Source organism: Ochotona curzoniae, unplaced genomic scaffold (genome assembly GCF_017591425.1).
Source record: "Ochotona curzoniae isolate NIBS_2020 unplaced genomic scaffold, NIBS_Ocur_1.0 contig_3643, whole genome shotgun sequence".
In the NCBI taxonomy this organism is placed as follows: domain Eukaryota; kingdom Metazoa; phylum Chordata; class Mammalia; order Lagomorpha; family Ochotonidae; genus Ochotona; species Ochotona curzoniae.
Genome location: NW_024465933.1, coordinates 68631 through 87942, shown reverse-complemented (window position 1 = coordinate 87942; position 19312 = coordinate 68631). Strand labels below are relative to the sequence as shown.

Sequence of the window (19312 nt, the reverse complement as noted above, 5' to 3'; positions counted from 1 at the left end):
AATGGATTTGCTAATGAAGTGCAGCTTTTTTTTTCTTTTTAAATGACAGGGTGAGAGTGGGTGTGTGTGAGAGACTGAGCAAGAGCCCAAGAGTGTACTGCTCTTGAATTTAGCCTTATTATTTATTTTATGTTGTCGCTGTTTGTAGACTTTTTTTTTATTTGTTTACTCTTGTTTGTTTGAACTAATCACTACTTAAGGAACAGTCTGCTCAGGCCAGCCTCCCCTTCACGAAGCCTTTAGCCACGGTGACCACTGGGGCATAAAGACGTGGTTATCTGCAAATGAATGGCAGCTCTTGGCTTCATTAAAGCCCCTTTCTCTTTTGGCACTCGCATTGGGACCCTTTGATATTAATTCAAAGGGCAATTAAAGAATGCGGCCCATCTTTGAAGTGAGGCATTCAGGGCCAGGGTAGGGAGGAACCTGGGCCTCTGATGGACTGTACCCATTCAACAGGCCTTTTCAAGGCAGTTTGAAGTGACTCAAAGAAAATGGGCAGGAGAAGGTCAAAGAGAAAAAAGGGGCTAAAGAAACAGTCTGTATTTGTTCGGAGTATTAGCCAAGCAAACTGCAAATAGCAACAAAATGAAACAGTTAATAGAGCAGCCAGACACAGCCATGTCAATCACTTAACTTCAACAGCATTAGGCTTACCAAGGCTCCCTCCACTGTGTTACCTAATTATCTTGGGAAAGGCAGTAACTGGAAGTAATGGTATTGTATTTCTTTCTGCTTACTGCCCAGAAAAGGTGATAAATACTCACTGCTCCATAATTATGCAACATATATACATAAAGGAGGAGGAGGAGGGGGTGGCGGGGCTGCATTGAAGATGCGTTCCTAGCGAAAGGCCTGAATATGGCACAAACATGGCATTTTCAAACATTAGCATGCTGGAGAATCCCTTAACTCGTTTCATCTGGAGCTGGCTAAAAAATATGCATGATCTCTCCTAGTACAACTCTTTTTTTTTTTTTAAAGACAAACACGTTTGCCCTTGTAGGAAAGTTCTTTTTCTGCAAAAAGAAAAGAAAAAAAAAAGGCTTGCAAAAGTTGCTTTACTGAAAAAATATGAAAGATTTAGCGAGCACTCCTCTGTGCTCCTGTGGAAGAGAAGGGGTTCAAAGAGTGAAAATCGTGCTCTTAGAAGCTTTCGCCACTGTGCCTGGCAATCCAGACGCTCTGAGCGGCAGGCGCGCTCAAGTGTTACCCAAAGCTGGGAAGGGAGATGGGGAGGAGGTAGGGCTGGGGGCTGATTGGAGGGTCTGATCGCTTTCTACTGGCGTGGTTAGAATAGGTATTTGGAGACGTCACTTTCATTGGTCCTGTAAAAAACAAAAGGGCACCAACCCCGCACTAATTTGAAAGTGTGAGCAAACGATTTGTTGGTTTCTAAATTCCCTCAGGGGTGGATGGCAAAGAGGGGAGGGAAGCTGGGGCACCCACGCCGCAGTCTGCAGCTTCGTGGGGCCTGCCCCCCCACACCCCCGTGTAAGCGCAAAGCCCAGCGGCCTTTCTAGGGCCCCTGCGGGCTCTGTTCAGATTACTTGCAACATGCGCTGTTACAGATTGTTGTTTGATGTTGCATTTGTGCATAATAGGTTTTGTTTGCAGAGACAGTTATAGATCTGAAGGGTCTGGTAGGCAGCTTTTGACATACTGTTCCAGAATGTAGCTATTAATATAAAAGTTACTGCCTTTGTAAAAAGTCCATTACTGAACAAAGTTCTCAGTTGCCCTAAATTGTAATGCACCCCATCACGTATAGACTAGTACTTGAATAATTTGCTTTTCTTGAAAGGAACATTCTATTTTGGGACACCCAGGGTGAATTATTTATAAAACTATGAGAACAAATGGCATGGTTTCCAACAGGGTTCTTTAAACATGTTGAAAGTTATTTCTTTGAAAAGCAGAGCAAGAGAGAGAGAGAGAGAAGCCTATAGGAAGCCTGTAGTTGCTGGTTCATCCTCTGGATGTCCTCCTACAATGGCTAGGACAGGGTCGGGTTGGTGCTAGGAGTCAGAATCTCTAACCAAGTATTCTGCATAGGCACTTACGTCCTGGGATCATCATGCTGCCTGGAAGGGTGTCTGTTAACTGGAAGCTGAGTTGCATGCAGAGGCAGGACTCAGTCCTATGTTTTGAATGTGGAATTGGGATGTCTTGGGAGGCAGCTTAACCTTATGCACCACAAAACCTTCCCCAAATGATATGATTATAGTAACTTTCATTATTGGGTAGGACAAGCAATCTATTTTCTCTGGTATCCAGCAGTTCAAGGCTGCAGTAGGACAATTGGAGTGGGGTTATAGGTATTGCTACCATGGAAAGAATTAACAGAGCAGTAACTACTTAACAAAACAGGGAGCAACTTCATGATGTTGCAGATTTCCTTGTATAAAAAATGTCACAAAGTACCCCAAGTGTACAAATTACAAATATAATTAAGCAGTAAATTGTAAAACAGAAGGAAGCTAAAAAGTGAGCAAGCTGGGACAATGCCATCAACAGTAACTAAGAGAAATTTTCCATCGATAGAAATTTGTTTTCTTGTGGCAATTAAGAAAATGTTTTAGATTTGAAAACACATAGCTCATTTTGATGCCTTTTAACATTTAGAATGTTAGGAAATATCCATCATCTTAGAATATCAATACTCTTTGCAGATACGATCAAAGAAATGGGCAGAAAGATGTCGAGCATTTTGCTTTTTATTTTGTCCATTGCTTCTTTCTGTACTCCTTCTGGGCCCTACTCACTTTTAACCTCCTAATCTCATTTCATATTCTTTTATTCACACAAGCCAGTTCTTTTATCTTTTTCTAAAGAGGGACAGCCAAGGAACAGAAATGAAGAACAGTTTGGTTTCCTCTTTGTGTCTCATCTTTGTGCACCTTCCTGAATTATTGGTTAGGATCATTTATAAGACATCGTTATCATTTGTCCTGCTTTTGTTTTGGTGAGTTTGGATGAATGTAGCTAAACCTAGCTTACAGAGGAGACTTATACTGACAGCACTGTAGTTCCTAGTCCATACAAGGTCAATGCCATCTGCTCTCACTGATTCCAAAATAACAAAGTAATCTGTTCTTTATCTTCCACTTCCCTTGGACATATATTTTGCTTTGAATCTAGCAGGCAGTCCTTCAAGGGACAAACAGGTAAACATAAAGCAATAGTAATGATGCATTTCTTTTTAGTACATGCTTATTTACTTAGTTTTATTTATTTGAAAGTGTGTTTATGAGAGAGAGACACACAGAGAGAAGAGGGAGATGTTTTCCATCAGCTGGTTCACTCCCTTAAAGTCCAGGACAGATAGGGTTGGGCCAGGTTGAATCCTGGAACCTGGGACTCCATCTAGGTGAGCCATATGACAGGTGGGGACCCAAACACTAGAATCATCATTTACGGCCTCTTTGGGTGTGTGTTAGAAGGGAGCTGTAATCAGAAGGGTAACAGGCTCTCTCATATGGTATCTGGGTGTACTAAGCTGTGCTTTAATTGATACAGAAGTCTTGAGGGGCTGGATAACTCAGCTGGTTAAGGGCAGAGTTGGGCTTAGAATCTGGGTTTGTCTGAATGTAAAGGTTGACTTCTAAATTGCCACTCCAGGCAAAATGCTTGTGACTCTGGAGAAGATAAGTATCATTTAGAAAGTGAAGAGGGAGCCTTGTGCTTCTGCAGCTGCTAGGTCTATAGAACGGAAAACATAAAATTACTTGGCTTGAGGAATTGTTATACAGTTTATATGAGTTAACACACAGGTGCCAACTGCCCTTCATATGCATCAGATGTCTTCCCTGGTAGCTTCATCTGTAGGGCAGGGCCCGGAGGTGGCCTTTTCAGGAAACTACTAAAACTTAAAATGCAGTGGGGACTCTTACAGGCAGCCATCTCCCCTACCCTGAGAGACGAGTGAGAAGGAGCAACCAATTTGCAGCATGGTGTGTTTCTGTGTAAGTATTCGTAGAAAATTGCCACGAGATGTGCACATAAAACGGAAGCTCCAGTAATCTGTTTCATTTGGTAAATATTCACTTTTTTTTGGTGCCTGATTTTGTATTTGTAATTCTACGTTCTTTTTAAGAAGAGCCTGAATCGTTCCTCCGCTCTTCACCTCCTTCGATTTTATGGGCTTCAAGCTCCACAACATCTGGGTGAACTTCTGGTTGTCTCTAGTCACCTTTGGTTGGCTCTGTATATATATTATCCTCAGGCATTCATGAGCAAGGTTTTGGCAGTCAAAAATAGGTTACTCTGCTGATGGATTGGATAAAGATTGATTCATTCATGAGGATCAAGTGAGAATTCTGGTTGTTCTGTCAAGTTTTGTGTGTATATGCACAAACTGAAGAAGTGAAAATCACTCTCCTATTTTGAAATTGGTAGAAGTCGGACTTGCTAAGTATCCTTGAAAAAGAATTAATTAGAGGGACTAAGACAGAGCACTCTCAACCCACTGGTTCACTCACCAAATGTTGACAATGAGGCTAAGCCAGGACTAAAGCTGGGACCTGAGAATTCATTCTAATCTCTCATGTGAGTAGCAGAAAGCCAGTTGCTTGACTCATCACAGCTACTGCTCTCATTTGAATTGGCAGGAACCTGGAGTCAGGAGTCGGAGCTGGTTATCAAAATCAGGTACTCTGTTGTGAAATGTGGGCATCTTGGCTGTTAGGCTCAGCTGCCCCTGGCTTGCTAGATGTTTTCTCAGTATCCTGATGGAGTTGGAAGCAACTGTTGCTTCAAGTATAACGGATCCATAGGAGTCAAACTCAGAGAACTTTTTAGGAAGAGTAGAATCTGAGGAACCAGAGTTCCTTTTAAATCACGGATAATAGCTCCTGTATAAATGAAGGAGATATTAGGCTTTGCCCAGAAACTTGTTCAAAATGTTTTGTGAAAAGCATATAACAAAATCCATGCAGCGGTGCATATTGAATGCCTACTACCTGATGGTTATTCAGTAGTATTTGATAAGATTTGTCCTTAGCGTGGAGGGGAGGATGGTTACACAAGCAGCTTATGCCAGGCTCATGTGTTCAGTGTAGGGGAGGGTCCTCTGGTTGTCCCTACGTCCAGGGAATGCTTCACTGGAGAGAAGCTCTCAGGATGAGTATTAGAGGATGACCAACAGCTAAGGGGGCAAGACATTGTAAACAGCAAAGCAGCATAGGCAGTGAACAAACTGTGTGTGGGAATGGGCAAAAACTGAGGATAATGAGGGGTTTGCTGGTCAGAATACCTCAGTCTTCAGAGACAACAGGGGCTTTCCTTAGATTTTGTTTGTTTCTGTATGTATGTGTATAAGAGAAAGATCCTCCACCTGCTTTTCCACTCCTCAAATAGCCACAATGGCCAAAGCTTAGCATTCCAAAGCCAGGAGCTTCTTCCTGGTCTTCCACATGGGTGCAGGGTCCCAAGCATGTGAGCCACGCTGTGCTGTTTTCCAGGCAACAAGCAGCAAGCTGAAGGGAAGTTGAGCAGCTGAGACGTGAAGTGGCACGTATATGGGATTCTGGCGCTTGCATAGTAAGGACTTAGCCAATTGAGCCATCATGCTGGAGCCAGAATATATCCTAAAACATAGACACATTTTCAAATGATTAGGAAAGTAATTTTAAGCATTTGTAATCAAATGAAGAAAATAAATTCCATGTGCTACTACTTATTATTATTTGTATTGGTTAGGATAAGTATTTCCCTATTATGTGGAGATCCAGTTGATGAGGCATTTTGAATGGAAGAACAGCAGCTAATGTTCAGAAACAAGTCGTCCCATATTTGGCAACTTTGATCCTTCCTTCTTGCTTTGTACAAACAGAGGATCTGAATGTGGAGTTGCATTCATGTTTTCTGTTTTTTAATTTTAAGGTTTATTTATTTATTTTAATTTGTAAGTTTTTGGTACAATTCCATAGGATTTGGGACTTCCTTACTTCCTCCCCAAACTCCCACCTCCTCCAACTGATTTTCCCCCATATTATTACAATAGCTTATTACTCAAAAGCAGTCATAAATCCATTCTTTTTAAGTTAATGTCTTTCTTTTTGCAGCTTTAGTTTTCAGAATTAGCATAGTAAGGCTGACTGTTCTGTGTTATTTTATATCGATTTAGAATTCATATAACATATAATTAGTCATTTATAAAGTGGCAATTGCGCACTGATTGGCAGATTCAAAACAGTGCAGTTAGCAGCAGCTTCATCTCAAACATTCCCCAGTAGAAACCCTGAGCCCATTAGACAGCTGTCCCTTCTGTCATTCCAGTCCCTGCCAACCACCAGTCTGTATTCTATGTCTTCGTTTTTAATAGTTCTGGGCATTCAGTAAAAACATAAACCTGTAGTATGTGATCTCTCCCTTTCAAAGATTTTTAAAAAATTTTTATTGGAAAGGCAGATTTACAGAGAGGAGAGAGAAAAAGATTTTCTGTCCACTGGTTCACTCTCCAAGTAGCCACAATGGCTGGAGCTGAGCCGATCTCAAGGCAGGAACCAAGTACTTCTTCCAGGTCTCCCACGTGGGTGCTGAGTCTTAAGGTCTTGGGTCATCCTCCACTGATTTCCCAGGCCACAAGCAAGGAGCTAGAAGGAACCTGGAGCAGCTGGGATATGAACCAGCACCCATATAGGATACTGGTGCATGCAAGGCGAAGATTTAGCCCCTGAGCCATCATGCCAGACTCAAATCTCTTTTTTTTACTTATGATTGTTTTAGAAGATTTTACATGTTGTCACATGAATCAATACTTTATCACTTTTTAGACCAAGAGTCCATTGTATCTCTATACTCCACCTTGTTTATCCATTAATTCATTGGTGAACATTTGAACCATTTCTGTCTTTTGGATGCTATGAACTGTGCTGTAAAGAATATGTGTGAACACGTCCTTGTGTAGATGCTAACTCCTGTAACCACTATTCCAGTTAAGATAGGAACAGTTCCATCACTCTAGAAAACTCTGAAATCGCATCCTCCAAGCTGTTGGATACTGCAGACAAACTGGGTCTCTGTCCATGTAGCTCTCTTCCTTTAAGAGTGTCGTTAAATGGATTCACACTGCATGTAACTTTCCAACATTGGGTTCTTTCCTTCAGTATAATTATTTTGAGACTTAGCCAATTCCTCAGATCACTTTTATTACTTTTTATTACTAAGTAGTATTTCATGGATATGAAATGAATATGCCATGTGTTATTTACTTATTTGATTTTTGAATTTTTTGGTTATTTTCAGCATTGGATAATTATGAATAAAATTGCTGCAGATATTTGTAAAGAGATTTTGAACAAACCCAATTTTTAATTTCTCTAAATATTTAGAAGTGGAATTTGAGATTCTTAAGTTAGTTGTGTATTCAAATTTACAAGAAAGTGCTAAATAGTTCTCCAAGTGAACTATAAAATTCTGCATTTCAGTCAAAATATATAAAAGTTCCTGATAATAACATGGTATGGTAACCTAGTTCTCACCTTGCATCCACTGAGATCCCATATGGGCACTGGTTTGTATCCTGGTTGCTCCACTTCCCTTTCAGCTTCCTGCTTGTGGCTTGGGAAAGTAATGGAGGCTGACCCAAAGTCTTAGGACCCTGCACCCATATGGGACACCTAGAAGAAGCTCCTGGCACTTAGCTTTGGATTGGCTCAGCTGTGGCCTTGTGGCCATTTGTGGAGTGAAACATCAGATGGAAGATCTTTCTGTCTCTCCTTTCTGTAAATCCAACTTTTCAATAAAAATAAATAAATTAAAAAAAAAGAAATATTATAAAAAGTTCCAGGTAGAACTCTGGTTATTGCCCATTTATGTATGTGTGTATATATACACACACATATATGCATATATAAACACACATATATGTATATAGGTACTCCTAAAATATGCATAATTGTGTCTAATCATGGTTCTAATTGTTGTCTCCCTAACGACTGATGGTCTTGCACACTTTCTCATATTGCCCATCCTCTTATTATTTTTGGTGCCAGTTCTTCATATTCAACTCCTGCTCATTTTTAATTGTTTATCTTGCTTGCACATTTAGTTTTAACTTTTTTTCCTCATAGTTTTGACACAAATTGTTGTCAGACATGTGGTGTGCAAATAGTATTCGCAGTGTCGACCCTGTCTTCATTCCTTTAACGGCGTCTCTTACAGAAAAAAGGTTTATGTTGATGAAGTTCAATTTGTCTATTTTTATCTTCTGTGCTATACGTTAACTGCTCACCTAATTTTGGTAGTGAAGATTTCCTCCTATAAAATATGTATTCTACATTTATTTTACTTGAAAGTCGGAGTTACAGTGAAGAAAGAATAGAGATCTTCTATCTGCTGGTTCACAACCAGATGGTCAGAACACTAGGGTAAACCCAGGAGCCAGGAACTTTATCTGGGTCTTCCACATAGGTGGCTAACTTTGGGATGTCTTCTGCTGCTTTCTCCAAGTCATAAACTGCTCAGAAGTGGAGCGCTGTGACATGAACTGGCACCCTTATGGGATGCAGGCAGCAGCTTTATATGCAATGCCGCAACACTGGTCTCTGGATTCTAATTTTTGTTCATGATACATATTCAGTTCATTTTTGTATTTCTTTCTTTCCTCTCTTCCTTCCTTCCCTCCCTCCCTCTTTCCCTCCCTTCGACTCTCTCTCCTTCCTTCCTTCCTTCCTTCCTCCCTTCCTTCCCTCCCTCCCTCCTCCTTCCTTCCTTCCTTCCTTCCTTCCTTCCTTCCTTCCTTCCTTCCTTCCTCCCTCCCTCCCTCCTGCCTTCCCTTCCTCTCTCCTTCCTTCCTCCCTCCCTCCTTCTTCCTTCCTTCCTTCCCTCCTTCCCTCCTTCCTTCCTTCCCTCCCTCCCTCTCTCCCTCCCTCCCTTCCTCCTCCTTCCCTCCTTCCTTCCTTCCTTCCTTCCTTCCTTCCTTCCTTCCTTCCTTCCTTCCTTCCTTCCTTCCTTCCTTTTTTCCTTCCTTTCTCTTTCTCCCTCTCTTTCATATGGATGCTCATTGTACTGGCACAATGTCTAGAAAACACTATTCGTCCTCACCTAATCACATTGACACCTTTGTCAAATATCAACTTGCTGTATTAGCATAGGTCTGTTGCTAACTCATATGTGTATACCTTTGCCTCTATTACTCTTCATTGATCACTGTAAGCTGTAGAGTGGTTCTTAATATCTTAATATGCTATTCTGTAATTTCATTTTGGTCAAAATTGTTATATTTTTCTTATTCCTTGCAAACACATTTCTCATGTATCATACTCACAAAAATCCTTCTGGAATCAATTCACTTTGTATTGGTTGTGAAGAGTTTTGAAATTCGGAGTGTAATGATAAAATAAATCTACTCTTATTCAATCAGAATTAATAAAATTGCCTGCCAAATTAGGGATGTCATCGTGTTCCAATTTTTTCCCCCTGTGTAAGTGCTCATTTTAGTAAAGTGGTTGGCTGTAAGTCAGGGAGGTTGAGTGGAGTCATGATATGTACACCAGAAAAATGCTTTGGGCTGCCACGCGTGTTTAACCTGCTTTCCTCATTTGTCATGCAACACTCAGCGTCACTCTTAGAGAACAAGGAGGGCATACATGAAACATTAAGTGGGCTTCCATACAGAACAGGTCAGCCCGCTCATGGCTTTTAGATCATTCATTCCATTTATATAGTTTTAAGCACTTGAATCTTCTCAAAAAGTATTTGCAAATGTGTAGGGCTGCAAGGTCTCCAGGCCAATGTTCTGGCTCATGAATGAACCAGAATATCAGGACTTAGAGGGGGAAGGTAAGAGGCTTTGCTTTTTTTTTTTTTTTTCTTTTTAAGTGGAAAAAGAAGTCCACCCTCTGTTGGACCTCGAAGGGGGACAGTGAAAGAGACATTACAATCTTCTTAACATCTTCCCCTAGACTAAGATTTCATGGCAAAGTTTCCATGAACTTGGAATGCCGTGTCCTCATGTTCTATGCAAATTGACATGCATGCGAGGTATTTAGTTTGTTTTTGCTACTCGCTTTTTTTTTTTCTTTCCCTGGGATTTTGAATAGGATTAAAATTTAACACTTACAATGTCAGTGTGAGTGCTGTGAAAATAAGCCTCAAAGATAATTAAGGATTCCGCGAGTGAGTTTGAGATTTGGCAGAAGCTGCTGGAGAAAGCCTTGGCTTTCGGAGGGAGGATGCTTTCAGGCGCCTTGGCTGTCCTCCTCCTCCCCGCCCTCAGCATGTACAGGGCACACAAGCTGTTCCAGCACAATGCTTGTGGGTCTAATTTTGGAAGCTTTGGGTTAGCTAAAGGCTACATTTTAAGTGACTCCTTAAAAACTGTAACCTGTAATGAATAAGCTTCAAATGAATCAGGAATGAATTGAAGACTTTTTCCTCTGGACTGTGCTGAAGTGTGGTGCTGAACGTTTGTGGCTAATGCTTCAGTGCATTTTAATCATTTAGACTAAGCCTCAGTGACTCTAGGTGGTGGTTCCAAAGAAAGCATTAACATGTATGTATTTATATATATTTATATTTGCTTGTCCTTTTGAAAAGCAAAGTTGCACATAAGGGCTGAGGAGAGGCAGAAAGACCCTTCATCCACTGGGTCACTCCCCAGATGACTATAATAGCTAGTGTTGAGCTGAACTGAAGCCAGGAACCAGGGCATTTTCAAGTCTCCTGCATGGATTCTGGGGTTGAAGCACTTGGGCCATCCTCCGTGGGTTTTCCATGTGCATCACCAGGGAGCTGGATTGCAAGTGGAGTAGCCACTCTTGAACAGGCACCCAAAGAGAGTTCTGGTGCCACAGGTGGTGGCTTTCACTGCTGGCAAAGTGCCAGGCACAGGGAAAGCATACATTTTGAAATATTGTGTTGACAGTTCTGTACCATGATTGTATGTGCTGAAATGTAGACACTTGTAAGTGAAAGGTGGTTGTTCAATTTCTTAAAGAACAAATGAAAAAACAATTCCATAAAGTGATTACTGTGCAGTGGTGATAATAATGACGGTATTTCTTTGTAGTTCTTTCACATGTGGCTTGTACTGGTTTCTTTGGTATTGGTGTCCTGCATTGCTTTTTCCATCTCGAAGGGGCAGAAAGTGAGGGTCGGTGAAGCACTGGCCAAAGCGGGCAGAGCTAGAAAGTACCAGAATCAAGCTGATAACTTCCTTCTCCTGAAGCCAGTCTTTTGTCTTTTTTAAAAAAGATCTACTTATTTTTATTGGAAATTCAGATATACAGAGAGGAAGAGAGACAGATAGGAAAATCTTCCGTCTGCTGATTCACTCCCCAAGTGGCCGCAAAGGCTGGAGCTGTGCCAATTTGAAGCCGGGAGCCTATTCCTGGTCTCCCACTCAGGTGCAGTGTCCCAAGGCTTTGGGCTGTCCTTGACTGCTTTCTGAGGCCACAAGTTGGGAACTAGATGGGAAGCAGGGCTGCCGGCATATGAACTGGTTCCCATGTGGGATCCCAGCGCATGGTGAGGACTTTAGCCGGCAGGCCACTGCACAGGGCCCGAGGCCAGTTTTAAATAGCACTTTACCTTTAGGTACAGCAAGTTGCTCCCTTATATCTGTGAAGAGAAAGGATGACCTCAAAGTAAACAACTTCTGATTCAAAATTTATCACATAGATTTTTGTTATTTGTTTTTCCTATTTAAGACAAAACAAAACAAAACAGCCCTCAATTCTGTAGCATCAGTTTTGGGTTTAGAATTTTTTTTTTTAAATATGGGCACTTGCTGTTTTTCTTTTTCTAAACACAATGAGTGGTATTTCCTAATGTAATTTTGTGTGCTAGCACTTGCAGTCATAACTTCCTTTATTTTATTTTACTTTATTTATTGGTTGGTATAGTGCTATGTTTGTTCTTTATAATGTATATGTATACGCACACACAAATGCTGATTCACTTTGAATAATCTCTTGATTTTACCTCTTTTTCTTTTCCTTTTTTTTTTTTTGAGAGGCAGAGAGAGCGAACTGCTATCTACTTCATTCCCCAAATGCCCAATTAAAGCGAGGAGCGGAAAACACAGCCTTGTGGCAAAAACCCAACCACCTGAGCCGTTACCTAGCCTCTCCCGCCCCTCTCCCAGCTCCTGCTCAGGGTCTGTGTTAGCAGCAAGCTGGAGTCTAGCACAGCCTACGTACTCCTCCTTGGGCATCCCAACAAGGGTCAACCATCAGTCATCCACCCCTAGTCCGACCTTTTGATCTAAATACAGAACAGGTACACAACATCCCTATAATCCTGTGATAGGATGGCAGGAATTAGGAATTTCCATCTCAGAATGTGTCTGGAATAATGTGCATATGCAGACAATAATGTCCAGTTTGGGAGGTGGCAGTTTTTGTTTCAAAGGCATGTGTGTATGTGTCTGTGAGCTTGTGTGTGAATGAATGTGCCCATGTGTGGATGTGCAAGGACACAAGTATGAAGGGACTTCAAAAGTTTCATGGAAAATGGGACAAAGGACAAGTTTATTTTGGTACAAAAGATTTTAAAATTAATATTTACTAGGAGACTTTGAAGTGTGTGGAAACCATATTTAATGAAAAAAAATATGGGTTTCATTTTTTTTTTTGCCCAAAATAAACCTAGCTTAATAGCAATTTCCATCAATTTTTTGCAGTATTCTCATATTCGTTTCAAAATGGTGAGAATAGGTTTTCACTTGTCATGAGAGATTTCTCAACTTTAGAGACTATAGATAAAGTAAAATATAACATATGTTTAGTTTAGGAAATTTCAAGATTTAAGAGTCATTAAAAATACACCACCAGAAGTCACAGAGGAATACATCCTGACAAGTTCCTTCATCCTAGTTTTCTGGTTGTGCCCAGTTGACCGGTTCATCTCACAGGATGCCTCAGGGTTTAAGATTTTTAGAATGAGTGTTAAATCAGTGCCAGGCAGTCAGTCCCAGCCTGGGCTTAAGAGTCTAGGACTCAGGGAGAAAAAAATCTCAACATAACCAGGAGGAGAACTTTCCTTAAAAAAAAAAAAAAAGGAGTCTCAGATGTTAAAAATACCATTGGCACCCAATAAAACTCAGATAAAAAATAATTCCCCATCTGTCCCAAATATTTCGCAATGACAGACATGCAAGGTTGAGAAATTAATTCCAGAGGTTAAAGGTTCTTGCTGGCAAGGCAGGGAGGGAGCGGAGAGGTGTACGTCAGTTTCCAGATTCTGGGGTCAAGCTGTTGTTTCCAAGAGGAACAAGGCATCTTCAGAAAAAGTGTGATTATCAAACAACAGGTCAGAGTTTATCTGTAGGTCATTGAAAAAGGAGGGGGAGTCTTCTTTGGAGCTCTGAATGTCGGCTTTGTATGTAAGTAAAATTGTGACAAGTATTCAGATATTTGAAAGGAAACCCTATTAGTTTATTACACATCCTTTAAAAATTACCAGAAAATTATCCTTACTTTTAATAACCTAGTCAGGGATAAGACAGTAAAATTAAAAAAACTCCAGTTTTGTATACTTAATGTGATTTAATCCTCACAGTGATGCTGGAGGTTATTATTGCTCCCACTTTGTAGGTGAAATAACACTTTGTAGGTGATGCTAGGAAGCAGACAAAGCTGTAGTTCTTTCCACCAATGTGGCTACCCCCCAACCCTCCCCCACACCCAGCACACCACAAATTGAATTGCATGGTGTGATAGGAATTTATTTTAAGTTGATTTTCTGTGAAATACCAGTGCACTCATGCTGGAGAATCACGTCCGTTTTCGCTAGAAAGGTACCTCTCTGAGCATCCTCTTTGAAGCAGTTTCTTTTCTCTCACTTTCCCCCAGAGGGTTTGCTATCCTGCGCTGTCACAAAGCCCCTCTGTCCCCTCGTCTGGAGGTTCCCACAGCGGTCCTGTGGGAACGCTGCAGCAGGAACCAGTCAGCAGTGCGAGGGGTGACCACGGGGAGGCCCCTGTGGGCACGCGGCGGTCTAAGGGCCTTCGGGGCTTGGCTGTCTGAGCCTCAGGACGCCCTGGCTGCTGACTCCTGCTCTCACATGCACAGAGACCCCCCAGCCTTCCTGACTTTGCCTCCCGCTAGCTCATTGTGCTTCTGCAAGGAAATGGCTTGGGGAGAAAGCAGAGCACCCACCCTCACAGGCGCTCTCATTGGCATTTTAAAAGCTGGAGGGAGATAGGTAGTTAATTTGCTGACTTTCTTCTACACAAATGGAAACAGTTTTTGAAACAATGTCTAAAAAACTGGTGATTTCTTAGCAGAAGTGGAAATTCCTGAGAGAAAGATGCCCATAATTATCACGATAAAACCTTAAATAATGATTTTTTTAAAAAAGAATTCATCTAGAGTACTGTAGTATTGTGCAGAATACAGGAAAGTGTATTATCCATTCACACTTTGTGTTTGGCCTTATGAGTTGAAAGCAAAGGCAAGCAAAATACCTTTTAATGGCTACAGCAAGGGAAGTTCAGTTGTAAGCCTCCGTGGTGAGTAGGAGGGATTAGAGACTGAGCAAAAGGCTAAAAGTCAATATAAAGTGCCAATCCACTTATTTAACAAATGTGTATTGTGTCCTTATAAGTAGCAAAACACCTAGAGATGATTAAACAAAGTATAAGCATTTTAAAATGCAAAACTACCCCTTTCCCCTTAGGACTATCTTCTGTTGTAACCACAAGAGAGTCTATGGCATGATGTAACCATGTGTGACCATTCTGTGAATGGTTTCCAGATTGTAGCAGCATACTGATTATATTTACTATCTTAAGCTAGCTTTATTAAACAAAACTACCTCAAAGTTATAGGGTACTTTTCAGCGAGGCCGACTGAGTCCAAGTAGAAGGTAGCTTTGGCTGTCCAAGTTGGATGCAGTGTGTTTCTTTCAAAGGGCACAGTAGGTCTAAGAGTTCATCTGTCAGATATCAAATTGTGCAACTGATTTCTGATATGAACTCAGGTTATTTTCCCTAGTGTAAGTTGCTTAGTGGAAGCAGGACATTAAAAATACCTTATTAGTTTCACTTGATGATTTGTGGGCAAAGGAAAAGAGAGTATTAGTTTTAAAATGGCTGTTATAAACAGTATTTAATTTTGTATTCATGAGAAAAATGAGACTTTCAGGCTACTTAATAAAGGAAAGTTAATTCCTTGCAGTAGAGAAATCAAAGAGCAGTTTCCAAGTCTTTTGGGCTGTAGGACTCCGAGGAGGTTAGGGGGTCTTTGTGCCTGGGGGATTGTCTCAGTGGGAATAGAGAGGGAGAGAGAAGGATCAGGAAGTGCCAGACTCAGTGTGGAGGTGGGAGGGGGGATCAGGGAAGACAGCAGGGGTCTCCCAGAGGGAGGGTGGCATTAGCGGGGAGGGCAAGAGCATCATGGGAGTGTGCAGTAGATGGTGAGCAGTCTTTCTGAAGGGCTGGTTGGAGGCAAGAATGATATTCTGTACACAGAGAAAGTACTTTGTGCAAGTCTGAAAACACTTGAAAGGATCCACCAGCCAGCCAGTTTGCCTCCTTGGAATGAGATTGAATCTGGCATATTCTAAGAGCATTGAGGTTGCCAAGAGCAAGATCTGGTAGATGCCAAACGGAAGTGAACCCTCAATCTCAGTGATGGCACTTATAAGGAGTAAAGAATGCGATAAAACTTGTCATTATTATTATGTAATGGGTGTTGCTTTTTGAAAGATTTTATATATTAAGGGTCAGTTACACAGAGAGAAGGTGAGGAGGGGGAAGAAAGAGAGAGAAAGGGAGAGAGATTTTTCATTTGTTTGTTCACTCCCCATTGCTTGAGCCATACTTGGTTCACTCCCAAGTTATGCATTAGCAAGAAGAAGGCAGAGCCAGGAATGGAGCCAGACACCCCCAAAGAGGGGGTGTACATCCCAATTGTTGTCTTTCTGACTGTACCCAACGCCAGCACCCATATTGCTGTTTTTTTTTTTAAAAGATTTATTTATTTATTTGAAAAGCAGAGTGACATAGAGAGGGAGAGGCAGAGATAATGTATCTATTGGTTTTCTCCCCAAATGCTGTAATAACCAAGGCAAAGCCAGGCTGACCTAAGAGCTTGGAATTCCATATAGGTTTCTCAGGTAGGCAGAAGGGACTCAAACACTTGGGCCATCTTACCCCGACTCCCCAACATGTCAATCGGCAGCTGGATTGGACTTGCAGAGTAGTTCAGGCTCTCAAACCAGGTACTTCAATATGGAATGTGGGTGTCATAAATAGTTCCCCCAACTCGCTACGCCATGACTCCTAATCCTTGTCTCTCCTATTGCTATGAATGTGCTCCTATGAGAGTGTGTCATTAGAGACACCAACTGTAGCGTAAACACTCATGGGCTCAAAACAATGGCTCAGTGGCTAAATCCTCGCCTTAAATGCCAGGGAGCCCATATGGGTGCTGGTTCGTGTCCTAGATGTTCCACTTCCCACCTAGCTCCTTGCTTGTGGCCTGTGAAAGCAGTAGAGGATGGGCCAAAACCTTGGGACCCTGTCCCCATGTGAGAGACCTGGAAGAAGCCTCCTGCTTCCGGCTTCAAATCAGCTCAGCTCCAGTCATTGTGTCCACTTAGGGAGTGAACCAGTGGATGGAAGATCTTTCTCTGAGCCTCTCCTTCTCTCTAAATCTGCATTTCCAATCAAAAACAAAAGGATAAATGTTCACCAACTCTAGAATACATTCTCATAGTCCTAATAAGCCACAAAGTTTTCTTCCTTCCCAAGTAATCATGACATCCACAGAGACATGAGTTTAGGGACAGATCCAGAGATGGAGCTGAAAGATGCATTTTCATAAAATAATATTCAGTAACAAAGGGTGACCCAGATTTTCCAAGATTTTTCTGGTCATCAATAAAACCTGCATATCAAATCCTCAGGGTAATCTTATATGTGTGAAACACTGGACAATGCTTATTGCAAGAGAAGCGTGTCAGAACAGACAAGCATATTTCAGTACAACAGTACCATTCCACAAGTAAGGTGAGAAAAGGCTGTGACAGCTACAGTCCCTTCCCCCCAGGCAAATCACACAGCCAGGGGACAGAAAATGAGATTAGAACCCCAACTATTATCTGGCTAACCGTCTAACGTGTCTGACTGAAAACTTGAAGTGAAACTCCATTTTGAAAATATTTGCAGTTGGCATTTCCTGGATATTGGATGTCAGAATGTAAAGGTTGTGTATTTGTGAGACTGTGCGTTCTCTGCTGTTCAGGATTCTGTTGCGCAGAGAACTGGGCGTGAAGTAAGCATTGAGTAAGCATTTGATTAACATGTGAATGTGATGAGGTTATTACATTTTTTATCCCTCCTTTTCCCCCACGCGAAGGAAAGCCTATGTCTGAACTTTATGTCTGAAACAGATTGCTGTCTCCTATTATCTGGACTCTGCTTATGTGTTTGACAACCTGTTTTATTGCCATTTCTTGTAGTTCATTATTTGGGCTTATTCGTACAGACTGAATCTTGGAGTATGAGATCCCAAATAGCATCCTCAAACGTCTTTAGGATTTGTCAAAGCTGACTTGTTGATGTCTAATCACATATATTATATATTTGTACTTGAACATTGTATTTACTTTTACTTGATACTCTATATTTTCTTAAGTCCGATCATACCTTTCTAAGTTTTTTCTCCTTTCAATGACCTTTGGAGCAACTTTCTCAATTGATGGTCATACTTCAGAATAGAATACTGGCAGAAGAGCAGTTCTTCCCTTTCTGCTGCTACTAGTATTCCTTCCTTCCTTCCTTCCTTCCTTCCTTCCTTCCTTCCTTCCTTCCTTCCTTCCTTCCTTCCTTCCTTCCTTCCTTCCTTCCTTCCGTCTGTCTAAAAGGTTTCATTGGAAAGGCAGGTTTATGGGGAAAAGGTGAGACACACAATCTTCTATCCTCTGGTTTACTCTCCACATGGCCAGAGCTTCTTCTAGGTGTCCCTCATGGTGCAGAGGCCCAAGAAGTTGCGTTACCCTTTGTTGCTTTTCTAGGCCACCAGAAGGGAGCTGCATGGGAAGTAGTCCATATTAAACCGATCAAACCATTTTTCAGTGAAAAAATTTCCTGTTTCCTGTTTCTTTTTACCCTTTGTGAATAGATCTATAGTATGATTCTAGTATAGCATTAATTCATAAATTTGGCTTGGCATTTGGTCTGTAACATTGTGTGACTTCACAAGGACCTGAATTTTTTTAAAGATTTATTTTTATTATGTTTTATTGGAAAGGCAGATATACAGAGAGGAGAGACAGAGAGGAAGATCTTCCATCCGATGATTCATTCCCCAAGTGAGCGCAACGGCTGATGCTATGCTGATCCAAAGCCAGGAGCTTCTTCCGGGTCTCCCACACGGGTGCAGGTTCCCAAAGCTTTGGGCTGTCCTCAACTGCCTTCCCTGGCCACAGGCAGGGAGCTGGAAGGGAAGTGGGGCTGCTGGGATAGAACCGGCATCCATATGGGATCCCTGGCGTGCAAGGCGAGGACCTTAACCACTTGCGCCACCGTGCCGGGCCCACAAGGACCTGAATTTTTTTGAGGAAAAATTTTCACCTGACTCTAGATGCCTTCATGCCTGCACTTTGGAGAACCACAACAGAAGGTGAGACAGAACTTACCTTCACTCTCATTGCAGAGTGATCAGAAAGTGTGTTGTGCTTGAGACAATGGAAGTTCTGATTTGTGTTTTTTGCCTGATTTTTAGGTGGTTGTAGTGGTGATGGGCTTTGAAGGTGACATGGACCTTGTGGAAGAAGTTTGTCACAGAAGTTGTGAAAGCATAGATGTACAAAAGGGAGCTTGAATGTCAATTGTAACCCCATCACATTATAAAAAACAAAAAACAAAAAAACAAAACAAAAAAAACCAAAAACAAAACCAAAACCTCTTGAGCCTCATTTTTCATTCCATTACTAAAACAGCGAATAGCAATATTGATCTGAACATTAGATGAGGAAAGCTAATAAAGAAGTATTATCTGGTTACCTAGTTTATAATAAGTACCTACAGAATGCTGACCCCCAGCGCCGGCATTGTGGCATAGCGCGTTAGGCTTCTGCACTGGTTTGAGTCTCAGGTGCTCCACTTCTAACTCAATTCATGTTAATGTGCCTGGGAAGTCAGTGTAAGACGGCCCAAGTATTGGAGCCTGTGGTGTCCAAGTGGGAAATCTTGATAAAGTTCTATTGGCCTAGTACAGTCCCAATGTCATAGTCATTTTAGAAGCGATCCAGTGGAATATCATTTTCTTTCCCTGTATCACTCTGCTTTTCAAATAAATAAAATAAAATCTTAGAGAAATATTGACTTTGATATGCACCAGGCAGATCTCTTCTGTGA

General features: G+C 41.5%; 1 protein-coding gene across 4 annotated transcripts in view; it reads left to right on the top strand.

The window, feature by feature from the left end:
• Window positions 1–19312, top strand: part of PAX3 (paired box 3) — a 91675-nt gene that overhangs the window by 27989 nt on the left and 44374 nt on the right. The gene's annotated exons all lie outside the window — the stretch shown is intronic.